Source organism: Mauremys mutica, unplaced genomic scaffold (genome assembly GCF_020497125.1).
Source record: "Mauremys mutica isolate MM-2020 ecotype Southern unplaced genomic scaffold, ASM2049712v1 Super-Scaffold_100101, whole genome shotgun sequence".
In the NCBI taxonomy this organism is placed as follows: Eukaryota; Metazoa; Chordata; order Testudines; family Geoemydidae; genus Mauremys; species Mauremys mutica.
Window position 1 is genome coordinate 480,487 of NW_025423268.1, and position 10,853 is coordinate 491,339.

At 54.8% G+C, this 10,853-nt stretch overlaps 2 non-coding genes across 2 annotated transcripts; one reads left to right on the plus strand and one right to left on the minus strand.

Moving 5' to 3' along the window:
- Positions 1–413: 413 nt before the first annotated feature.
- On the minus strand, positions 414–487 carry TRNAI-AAU. Its single transcript has one exon. It is a non-coding gene; the product is annotated as a tRNA-Ile (tRNA).
- Positions 488–599: 112 nt separating this feature from the next.
- On the plus strand, positions 600–672 carry TRNAA-CGC. Its single transcript has one exon. It is a non-coding gene; the product is annotated as a tRNA-Ala (tRNA).
- The last annotated feature ends 10,181 nt before the right edge of the window (positions 673–10,853 follow it).

Sequence of the window (10,853 nt, forward strand, 5' to 3'; positions counted from 1 at the left end):
GTAGAGTGCAAACTGATGAGCAGAGTGGCTGAACAGGAATTCTGGGATACCTCCTTATTCCCTGGAGGCCAATTAAAGCGCTGGTGTGTGTCCACACCTGATGAGCAGCGCTGGATCACCAGCGCTGCATTCCTTATACCCCAACCCGAACGGGTGCACAGCCAGCGCTGCAGCCAGGGAGTTACAGCACTGGATGTGCCTTGCAAGTGTGGACGGAGTCTCCAAGTTCCTTTCAGGCAGCAGGTGGAGCGAGGAGCCCAGGGAGGGGAGCCCAAGGAGGTGTCAGGAGCTTGGTCCTGCCCCGGTGCCTGCGCCCAGCAGGGCTCTTGCCCGCTCCTGGCCCACCTGGTTTTGGCGTCTGCCACCCTTAGCAGTCAGCCAAAAGAGCAGAAGCCACCCTCTCCCTCCCGAAGTGGCCAGCATGGGGCTTGAACCCATGACCTTGGAGTTATTAGCACCACGCTCTAACCAACTGAGCTAGCCGGCCGACGGCAAGCCTTGCCTTGCCTGACTCTTTTGGAAGGAGTCAGTGGCTGGCGCGGGGAACGATGTGGCCTCCATTATCGAATGGATGGATCGAGACATCACGTGCCAAGGTAGGGGAATTAGCTCAAGTGGTAGAGCGCTCGCTTCGCATGCGAGAGGCAGTGGGATCAATGCCCGCATTCTCCAGCGGCAAGGCAGCCCCAGGACCTTCTTTTAGAAGCCGGCTCAGCTCCTCCAGTGGCCTCCATCCCTCTCCCTGCTTGGCCTCCCAAAAAGCCAGCCCTTGCAGAGCACAAAGCTCTTCCTCCCTGGCCCTTCTCCCTCTTGCGCTGACTGGGAGGCTGGAGACAGCTGGGGGAAGTTAGCTCAAATGGAAGAGCAGGGGAGAAGTAGTCAGACCCAGACACACATTCTCCAGCCTGCTCTGCTCTGCTCTGCTTTGCTCTGCTGGGCTGGGCTCTAGTGGGGGACCTGCACCTTTCTTTCTGAGCTCTCACTGGAGCACAATCCCTTTCCTCCTCCCTCCCTGCTAGTCTACGCCAAGCTCATTGGCCAGGAGGGAGAGCCACTTAAATACAGAATTACTAACATCCCAGGGGTCCATGAAGGGAATGAGGAGATGGGCGGGGTGGCACGCGATACCAGCTCAGCTGAGACCATGAGACCTCGCAGACTCCTGATCTCAGGCAGCATGGCAGCCGTGGAGCAGAGCAGAGCACGCAGACAGCTTGGAGACAGCCAAAGCAGGGAAGGGCTGCGTTGGTCTGGAAGAGGGAGTGGGTGGCTGTCTATCCTGGTGGAGGCAGGGTCGTTTTGCTGTATGCTGGGCCAGGGGCCAGGGAGCCTGCTAGAGTTGCTGAGCTGGGCCTGCTCCTGGCTTTGCTTGGGTTAGAGGAAAGTGGTGAAGATAGGAACGGCCCTCCTGGGTGAGACCGATGGTCCAGCTAGGCCACTATCCCGTCTTCTGACAGTAACCGATGCCAGGCGCTTCAGAGGCAATGGCCAGAGCAGGCAATCGTCAAGTGATCTATCCCTGCGTTGTCTTCTGAAGTTTGGTGCTTGTTTCAGGGGCTAACTCTCAGCCCAGACAAACTCCAGGGAGGGAGCGTTGGTGTTTGTGCCAAGGAGCGTGGCTGGGACTCGGACCCCCTTCCCCAGCTCTGGGTAGCGCCCTGCCCCCATTTCAGGCTGTGTTCTGCTTAAGGCCACAGAGCCCTTGCCTTTTTTTGCCCGGTGCCTGAGAGTCAGGCCAGCTGCGGGGAATTAGCTCAAGCGGCAGAGCGCTCGCTTTGCATGCGAGAGGTAGTGGGGAGCGATGCCCGCATTCTCCGAGCCTGTCGACTAAGGGCTCCTGATGAGCGTGGTGGACGGGAGAGTCGGCCATCTGACTTTTGGCCTTGCTGCCCGTAGCGGTACGGCCGAAAAATCAAAAGCCTCCCCAGGCCCACAGCCACCCAGGGGCTCCTCTGCACCATCTTCCCTGAACGGGTAGAAGTGGAGCCTGGAACTGAGCTGATGCGCTGAGGGTTATTTGCACTGTGCGCTTCACATGGAGGTGAAAACACGGGGCACAGATCTTTGAGCACAACCCTTGTCCTGAGGAATGGGTGAGTGGGGTGGGGGCTGCATAAAGAGAGACCGGCTCTCCCTTGCGGGGCTGCAGCGGCTCTTCACAGGGGCAGTCCCACTGCCCAATTGGTACCAGAGTTTTGAAAGCCTCCTTTTCTGGCCTGGCTCCCCTCTCTTTAGGGAGACTGGTGACCCCAAACTTCCCAGAAACCATCATAGTGAGGCCAACCTGAGCACAGACACCTGCTCAGCACCCCGGGGTGCAGCCCTGAATTCCGGCAATCAGTTACGCTCAGCTGCCCACCTAACAAGCATTACACGCAGGAGCCTTCATGCCCCGCGTGTTCAGGTCCCTCCCAGCGCCAGCTTTAAACTCCGCGGCTCAGTTCTAAGCGTTGGCCAAACCGGGGCAGCCTGGAGCTCAGCCAACGCCTCCCGTTGCTGGTTGCGTTTCCCGCTCCTCGTGGCAGGTTCACACCCCGCAGGCAGATCTCTGAATCGGAGCCGAACCGTTCCCCAAATCCAGCGCTTTAGCAGCAGCTTTGCTAGGAAAGCGCTGACGTCCCCAAGTAAAGTAAGAGCCAGAGCGCTGTGTCCAGGATCTTCTATTGGGCCCCTCACCGTGGTGTCTGTCAGGCGCAAGGAGAAACCAGGGAAATGTTTTCATGGCGTTTAAGGGCAGAAGGGGCCATTAGCTCAGCTAGTCTGAGCCCGAATAACACAGAATTACACCATGACACGTATTGATCCCACAGAACTTAGACAGATCAAAGCGTTTCAGCCCTCAGGAAGGAGGCTAAACTGGGTGCCAGAGGCAGCGAACAAGGGGCCCCCAAGGCAATGGCAGGGAGCTGACGAGGTGAAATATGCCCGATGATCCCAGCAGGCGACCCACCCCCATGCTACAGAGGTGGGAGTCCCTGTTCCTCCTGCCCTTAACAATCCCAGGTGGTAAGTGGGTACCCCCAGTTCCCCAGATAAGAATCCTCCATGTGATTTCCCTGGCTTCACCTCCAAATAAGAACATTGTGTGGAGGGAGTGGGAGGAGGTTGTCTGGCAGATCTGTAAAGGGGGACTGTGTCTCCCTGTCTGGCCCAGGCTCCTGGGAGGAAGTGATCTCAGTGTGTCTGGCTGTCTCCATTCCTCCCACCCATAAGAATCCCTGGTGTGTGGGTGCACCCTAGACCATTAAGGATCTCTGGGGGGTGGGTGTCTCTCTCTCCCCTAGTCAGGATCTCTGGGGCGTGCCTGTATAAAAAGAGACTTTGACTCACCCAGGCTGGGCTGCCATCATGGAACAGACCAGGTCCTTCTGTGGAGGGTTTACGTTCCTTCAAGGCCGTGATCTCAGTGTTGTGTGGGTGTCCCTGTCCCTTCAACCCTTAACAATCCCCGGTGCGTGGGTGCGCCGGGCCCCATTATAATCCCCTCTGTCTTACTCCCCATGAGGGATCTGGTGGATGTCGGTGTTCCCCATGTTACTGGGGGTGTCTGGTGCCCCTATCCCTCCTGGTTAATAGTGGAGTGTGTGGGTGACCCCCGCCCGTTAAGGGTCCGTGTTGTGTGGATGCCCCCGTTCTTCTCATTAAGAATGTTGCAACGGAGCATAAGGATGTGTCCCCCACCCCATGAACTAGCTCCCGTGTGTGGTTCCCCTGACCCCATCCAGGATCTGTGGTGTGTGGGTGTCGCTGTTTCTATTTTCAAGATCTGTGTTGCAGGGGGCGTCCCTCCCCCCAAGTCAGAATCCCCATCCTGTGGGTGCTCCCATCCCCCCAGCCAGGCTTTGCGGGGTAGGGGTGTCTATGCATCCGAAGAAGTGAGCTGCAGCTCACGAAAGCTCATGCTAAAATAAATTTGTTAGTCTTTAAGGTGCCACAAGTACTCCTGTTCTTTTTGTGGATACAGACTAACACGGCTGCTACTCTGAAACCTGTAAAAAGAGACCGTGTCTCACTGTCTTGCCCAGGCTATTCACACGTGCGATCCCACTACTGATCAGCCCAGGAGTTTTGACCTGCTCCGTTTCCGACCTGGGCCGGTTCACCTTTTTAGGCAACCTGGAGACCCCAAGCTTCCCCGGGATTACCATATTGATGCTGACCTTAGTGCGGACACCTGATCAGCACAGCCCCTTACAGCCCAGAACTCCTGAGCTCAAGCAATCCGCCGGCCTCAGCTTCTCCAGGAGCTGGGATTACAGGCACCAGCCACAGAGCCCGGCTTGTTTTGTGGCCTGGCAGCTGGAGCTTTAAACTCTGCTTGTGAGCTCTGTGCCTTGGCCAGACGGGGACAGCCTGGGACTGGGAAATGCTCCTGCTTCCCCCGCCCCCGTCTCATGTCGAGCTGCAGGTGCCGCTGTCCTGCCAGGTAAGATCCCGGCTGTTTCGGTGCCCCCTTCCCCCACCCAGGTGTCCGGGTACCTCTGCCCCCCATACAGAATCCTGGCTGTGTGGGTGTCCGTCCCTCTGCAGAGGATCCCGGAGTGTGGATGCCCTTGTCCCCCCCCACAACATCCTGGGTGTGTGGGTGCCACTCTCCCCCCAGTAGATCTCTGGTGGGTGGGTCCCCAGGGTGTGAGTGCTCCCATCCCCCGATACAGGCTGGGGGGGGTATAACTGGCTCTCCCTGTCCTGCCCAGGCGGTGCTACAGCAGCTGTTCACAGGAGCAGCAACCCCACTGTCAACCTGCAGCTTTAACCTGCTCCAGGGGTGACCTGCTTCACCCTCCTGTGGGAGCCCGGGGACCCCGAACTGCCCAGAATCACCTGATTGATGCCGAGCTTAGCACAGACACCGGCTCAGCATGGCAGGGAGCTGCCCTGAGCCCTGACAATCAGCTTCCCTCCGCCTCCTACCGCACAGCGAGGGTCCCACGCGAGAGGCTTTGGGCCCAGTTTGTTCAGGAGCATCTCAGGCTCCAGCTGTAAACTCTGCTGGTCAGTTCTGAACTTTGGCCACACGGGGGCGGCACTAACGGTCCCATCTAAACGCTGTTTGCGTTCGACCCTTCAGCTCGCAGATTGTAACCCGCGGGCAGATCTCTGAGTGCAGCCAAATCCCTCCCCAAACTGAACATTGAAGCAGCAGCGCTCATTGGAAAGATCAGGATTTTTGCCTTTAAAAACAAGGGAAATGTCTCCAGCGAGAGACTGAAGAAGCTCAACTGATTTCATTGACTCCATAAATGTTCCTCTGTGTCCCCCTAGGAGTCATGCCCCACATTTTGGGAACCACTGAACCCTACTCGCTAAGCAGGGGCTAGTGATGCCAAAGCCCAGGGAAAGGGAGAACAAGTGCGGGGCCCCCAGCACTGGAGCCATGTGAAGGGGCTGCAGGATAGGGGCAATGGCTGGTGGCCCAGGGAGTTAAGGGCAAAGGGGGCACAGCAGGGGCAGGAGTTAGGGGTGAAGGAGGTGCAAGGGTTGGGAGTGCAGGAGCTAGCGGTAAAGGGGGAGGGGGATCGTCTAGGGGCAATGGGGAAGTGCCAAAGTACAAGCTTTGCCCAGGGCACCATTTCCCCTAATGCTGGTCTGAGCGAACATTTGGAAATGACCCTTCAGTGAGAACAGAACCATCGTGTAGAAAAGCCCCTTTGTTAAGTGGTGGTGGCTTAGGGAGATGGGTTAGAAAGCAACAGGCATTTGTCTGTGGAGGTTTGATTCTTGCCTGCTAGGCAAGGCTGGTGTGTGGTGTCTCCATGGCTGTACTTTCAGTGTCAGATCACCCACAGGGAGCCAAGTCTAGACATATTCAGAGGCTCTATGCCAGGGTTTCTCAAACTTCCTTTCACTATAACCCCTTTTTGCAAAAAAAACTTACTACATGACCCTAGAAAGACGCACCAAGCCCCTCTACACTGAGCAGAGGCAGAGGAGACAAAGCCTGAGCCCTGCCCCAGTTAGGGGAGGGCAAAACCAGAGCTTGAGGGATTCAGCCCTGGGTGGTGGGGCTCAGACTTTTGGTTTCATCCCCAGGCACCAACAAGTCTAATGGCAGCCCTGGCGACCCCATTAAAACAGGGTTATGACCCACTTTGGGGTCCTGACTCTCAGTTTGAGAACCACTGCTCTATGCTAAAGGGAGAGAGTTTTCCTGTGGGTGCAGTTAATCCACTTCCCAAGAGGTGGCAGCTATGTCACTGGGAGAAGCTATATCGGTGGGTGTGCAAGCTGTGGTGTTTGTCACATTTAAGAAGTTTAATCAAACCCCATTTTTAAAACCACCTGTGGTCTGGGAATGGCAAAGGAGCTCGATGAATCTGGGTTTGTCCCTCAAAGTCCTGGAGATCACGATTCCATACTCCTGTTGTCATGGGGGTATAGCTCAGTGTTAGAGTGCTTAACTGCAGTTCAAATAGTCATCAGTTCAAACCCCAGTGTTCTCTTATAACCCTCTTTCTTTTTAAAAAAAAAAGGAAAACATTTTCATTTCCATTGTCCATTATGTTCAGGGGCTCCTCTATACAGGAGTGCTTGATATCAATGTAAACACTCAACATTTCACTGTCCAAATGCATAAAAACCTAGCAAAGCTGTCCATCAGCTAAAATCAGTTCCAATCCTCTAAGTGTCTAGTTTATGTTTTCATCAGTTAAACAAAGGTATCATATGAATGTACATTTGCAGATCCCTCTTCTCCAGGAGCTATGTTGTGCAGAAGAACAAGAGCCACATCCAGCTGCAGTTCAGGAGTCTGATGACCAAAGAGCCACCAAATGTTCTGAGGGCTGGAGAAAAATGCCTTCTAGGGAGCTATTGAACGAGCTCAACCTGTTTAGCTTATCAAAAGAAGATTGAAAGGTGACTTCATTGAAGTGTTGAAGGGCCTTAATGGAGACAAAAGATTGGGTATTAAAGGGCTTTTTAATCGAGGAGAGAAAGGCATAACAAGACCCAGTAGCTGGAAGGTGAAAAGAGACAAATTCATATTAGAAATAAGACACAAATATTCAACAGCCAGGATGATTCACCACAGGAACAAGCTACCAAGGAAAGTGGTGGATTTGCCATCTCCTGATGTCATCTAATGGAGACTAGATGCCTTTCTGGAATGTGTTTGCCCCAAAAGTAGCTCTTGTGTCATACAGGAGGCCTGTGATATGCAGGGGGTCAGATTAGATGCTCTAATGGTCTCTTCTGGCCATAAAGTCGACTAATTTCTGAAAAACTGAGTGTAGCATTGGGAGCAGCGTCTGATGTTTTCCTGTCTAGCCGGCTTGCTTCCTAGAACGAACGCTCCTTGAGTGGGGTGATCCACAGGGAGTAGCTCAAAACTCCAAAGTGCCTGGGCAGGGGCAGGACATTAGCACAGCAAGGAGGGGTGTGGCAGTGACATCACAAAGGCCTTTTGCAGGACCTCAGACTATTGGTCAAAGGTGGTGGGGATGGTGGTGACCTCACAGAGAGATGCTGACATCAGGCAGGCAGGACAGGGGCGAGGGGTCAGGGAAACCTCAGAGACCCCTGTGGCTTTGCTTCAGCAAGTCTCCTTCTCCAGGTCTCTCTTTGAGGACTGAGAGAGTATTCGGGTTCACGTACGTGGGCGCCAGGAGGAACCTCTTTCAAGTTTTCTCCTTCCCTTTTAGTGAGTTTACTAGAGACCAGCCTTCCCTGTTTAGAAGGTAAGAGCCTCCTCGAGGTTTGAAACCTGTTCAGTCTGAACCATCTGGTGACCGTTGAATTCTAGGCATGGAAAACATGAGCTTAAGGAGGCAGAATTTTATTGCGCACCTGGGATTTTGTCCCTTAGAATCACTGGGGTCATTAGGGTTTGTCCTTTTGGTTTCACCTTTTCCTCCATCCGTCTCTCCCTCCTTTCTCTTTGTCTCTTGCTTCTTTTGTCCTTTCTCCTGTTCCCCTCCCAACACCAGGAGGGGTGTGCGTATGTGTCTCAGGTGAGTGCTCTGCAGCTCCCACTGTGGGATGTCCACCCAAAAATGTGGGGCTGAAATAGTGCTCAGGCAGTGATCCCCACCGGTGACCTGGGCCATCCTTTGGGCGAGAGCCCTCAGCCTGCCGTCCTCAGTCTCTACCCTGATTGGCTGAGCAGGGGGTTATTGACAGGGAGGAGACTCAGGTCCTTGTTGTTCTCTTTTAAGCCAAGGAAATAAGTCAGAACCTGTTATATGTTTGATGAATTTTGCTGCTCCTCTGCATTAATGGTCTCTGAGCAGTTCATGATTCTCTCTAACATTGCAGTTCTCCTCAAATACTTGCTGAATAATTACTGTGCACTGTTGTTGGTCTGGAGCTCATCTGAGAGCACTTTATTCAGGTCATTCAGTGTATGAAATTCAAGCTCCGATGGTTAGTTTGAAAATCAGGGCTCTTGGGTCCTATTCCCAACTCTGCCACTGACTGGCTGTGTGACCTAAGACAAGTCAATTCTCCTTTCTCAGCCTTAGCTTCTCCCTCTTTCAAGTAGGGATAATAATGATCCGCTCCTACTACCTCATGGTGGGTGGGGATCCATTGGCGAGTGTCACTAGGAGTAGTGTGTAATATGCGGTGTCCTATCACATTTACTCAGAGCAGATTATGACATAATAGAATAGCTGAAATAGTCTATTTGATTTGTATTTTTTTATTTTGAAATTGTTAAGAGCAGCAATTACTTAGCTCAGACTGAAGCATCTTATCTAATGTTTGAGATCTAAGTGTCTCCTCTTTGTGTGCGACGAGACAATTTAACACACTGACAAACAGGAGATGCTTTTGTTTTGCAACAAAATATTTGTGCAAAGAACTTTCATCCCACTTGTTTTGATTTGAGAAACAAACTGGTTTAGTCTGAAGGGGATTTTCTGACAGAAATGGTTTCAATGAAATTTCCCCACCATCTCGATTCCTGGGCTCTAGCCCTTTCTCTGGGTTTTTTTGGTCCATTAGAACAGGAGTTAGGACTGATGGCTTCTCTTTCTGGCTCTGCCACCACTTGCTGTGTAGGCCCTTGGGAAGGTCACGTCCTTCTTTGTACTTCAGGCTTCTCCCCATCTGTCCAATGAGAACAGGGACAGTTCTCGAACTCTGGGCAGTCATTTTCAGCCGGGCCCCGGCAGGGATAACTTAAAATTTATATAGATATATATATATGTATATATAAAAAAGACTTTCATTCCTTAGGAACCGGTTCCCTATAAAAAGTTCTGATTTAAGGGATGTGCCACAGTATGTATTTTTTGTACCAATAGCGTTACCATGCGTCCGTATTTTCCCAGGAGGAATTTTTAAATTTTTAAACTTTAAAAGTTCCTCCCAGACAGTGATTTAAGAACCAAAAAGCCTGACATGTCCAGGAAAATACAGGTGTATGTTAACCCGACCTACAGTTCTTTTTAAAAAAGATGGGCCTGAACTAGAAACGAGCTCCGTTTTACATGTGTGGGTCCCTGCCACTCCCGGGGCTGTGCTAGGGTGACCAGATGTCCTGATTTTATATGGACAGTCCCAATTTTTGGGACTTTTTTCTTATATAGATCCTATTACCCCCCACCCCCGTCCCGATTTTTCACACTTGCTGTCTGGTCACCCTACGGTGTGCACATGTGTGGGTCACAGCTGCTCCTGCCCCCCTCATTGAAGCAGGTGTGCAGGGTTACTGCCCTGGGAACTGCAAGGCATCAGTGGACATGGGGCTGGCTGGAGGCAGGGCAGGGGCTGACTGGAGGTAGGGTCTGGCTGCAGGCAGGGCAAGGGGTGCAGGGCTGGCTGGAGATGGGGTGTGTGGGACTGGCTGGCTTCAGGCAGGGGGGTGCAGCAGGGGTTGGCTGGAGACAGGGCAGGAGGTGTGGGGCTGGCTGCAGGCAGGGCAGGAGGTGCAGGGCCGGTGGTGTAGGGCGGGTGCGAATCAGGGGGGTGTGGGGAGCTGGCTGGCTTCAGGCAGGGCCGCAGGGGGTACGACAGGGGTTGGCTGGTGTCTGGGTGCAGGGCTGGCTGCAGGGGGGTGTTGTGGTGGCTGGTGCAGGCAGGGTTGTTGCAGCAGGGGCTGGTGTGGTGCATGGGGGTGTGGGGCTGGCTGGAGGCAGGGGCTGGTGCAGGCAGGGCAGGGGGTGTGGGGCTGGCTGGAGGCAGGGGATGGTGGAGGCAGGGCAGGGGGTGAGCGGGTGGTGCAGGCAGGGCATGGGGTGCAGGGCTGGCTGGAGATGGGGTGGCTGTTGGGCAGGAGGTGTGGGGGCTGGCTGGAGGCAGGGGCTGGTAGCAGGCAGGGCAGGGGGTGCAGGGCTGGCTGGTGTGGGGTTGGCAGTGGGCAGGAGGTGTGGGGCTGGCATGGAGATGGGCTGGCTGCAGGCAGGGGGTGTGGGGCTGGCTGGAGGCAGGGACTGGTTTGCAGGGCAGTGGGAGGGGGTGAGGGGCTGGAAGGCAGGGCAGGGGGTGCAGGGCTGGCTGGAGATGGGGCTGGAGGGGCAGGAGGTGTAGGGGCTGGCTGGAGGCAGGGACTGGTGCAGGCAGGGCAGGGGTGTGAGGGGGCTGGAGGGCAGGGCAGGGGGGTGCAGGGCTGGCTGGAGAAGGGTGTGGCTGGGGGCAGGAGGATGTGGGGCTGGCTGGGGGCAGGGGATGGTGCAGGCAGGGCAGGGGTGTTGAGGGGCTGGAGGCAGGGCAGGGGTGGTGCAGGGCTTGGCTGGAGATGGGCTGGCTGTGGGCAGGAGGTGAGGGGCTGGCTCGTGGGCCGGAGGTTGTGGGGCTGGCTGGCATGGGCTGGCTGCAGGCACGGGGGTGTGGGGCTGGCTGGAGGCAGGGACTGGTGCAGGCAGTCAGGGCAGGATCTCGTGCGTGGTACAGGGGGTACTGCCCACCCT